The sequence below is a fragment of the Alligator sinensis genome, unplaced genomic scaffold (assembly GCF_000455745.1).
Source record: "Alligator sinensis unplaced genomic scaffold, ASM45574v1 scaffold574_1, whole genome shotgun sequence".
Classification (NCBI taxonomy): Eukaryota; Metazoa; Chordata; order Crocodylia; family Alligatoridae; genus Alligator; species Alligator sinensis.
Window position 1 is genome coordinate 686915 of NW_005842106.1, and position 1562 is coordinate 688476.

Here is a 1562-nt window from a genome sequence, read left to right on the forward strand (position 1 = left end):
GGGAGTATGTGGGGGTCCCCACACGCCCACCCTCCCTCACACCCCACAAATGCTGCACACCCACACCCTGCTCCCACAACTCCTCCACATATATAGACACAGACACAACATACCCTATTGCCCACACACACAGCCACACCCCCTCACAGCTCCCAAACATACCCCCCACACTCCACCAGCCCCCAAACAATATACAAGAGTAAGAGTTCATTTTTATTATGCAATCTCCTCTATATACAATATGCAAACACAAATCATGACAAAAATATTTTTGTAATAAAATTAAAATATGTTATAGTAAGTGTTTGACTTTTAGTGTATGATATAGTTTTTTTCTGGTTTCAAGATGGTAACCCTCCCTTCCCAAAAGGAATACTTCTTGAGGCAAGGGGAGGGATGTCTGGTGGCAAAGGTCAGGGGTTAGGGGCAGGATTTCCGGTCTCAAGATGGTGACCAGGGAGCGGGACAACTGTCAAGGGTCAGAGCTACACCTATGGCCCTCATCAGCTCACCAAAACTCATGAAGTGGCCCTCCAGCAGAAATAATTGCCTGTCCCTGCTCCAGAGCTACTCCTGCCTGCCACAGCCAGCCCAGGCTCAGCCTAGGACAGTGGCAGTGTCTGGATTCCCCCTCCCTACCTGGTCCTTTCTCTCCACCCCGACAGACCATTAGCCTGGGAACAGGCACAGGGATGGGGGACCCCTGCTGCTGCCACTGCTGACCCACATTGGGCCCAGTCCCTGTGCAGCCTGGCTGAAGCAGGCAGAAGCAGCTCTGGAGCTCCCTTCTTCCCCAGGACAGTGGGGACAGAAGCAGCGGGAGAAGGGGAAGGGAAGGAATGTGCCTCTGAGTATGAAGGGGAAAGCCCCACATTTTTTTTTAACTGCTTTGTATACTTTAAATGTACCCAACTTCTGCTCCTGTGGGTTGTTGGCCCACCCTGGTGTAGGGGTGAGGGGGAAAAGGAGGAAGGCAGAATCAGTTCTCATATGCTTTCTAAACTTTGGGTTGCTTATTTAAAATGAACATGGGGGGAATTTCTGTACCTGTGCTCATTCCATTTTTGCACAACAGAAGATAACATTGATTAGTTTGATGTATTGAACTAAACTTTGTACAAATTAAGAATGAATAGGCATGCTGTTTTGACCTTACAGTCTCTAAGGGACAAATCCAGGTCCTGTCTTCAGAGTCATGGAGGCTCCTATCTAGTCTGTGAGTGGTGCTGGAGTCTTGGTCTGTATGAAACCCCTCTTTATAGGTCAGGGGAACCCACACCAGAAGATCAGTTGCCGTAGGAAACCTGCTTTTCTCCCTTCTGCATCCCCCCTACAAGGAGTTACCCATCCAGCTGTTCTAGCTATTGGGCTTCAATAACCTTAGTGCAACAGTTCTACAACCACCTGTGGATTAGACGAAAAGATACATTTTAACTTCAACTTCCATATAATATTTTTCAAGAATCCAGGGGTTCTTGGAACTTAATGCTCAAATCCACGTTTATGATAGAAAATTAATTTATAGAACATTCAGTCGTCTGTTTTTGTGCTTCTGTAGGGAA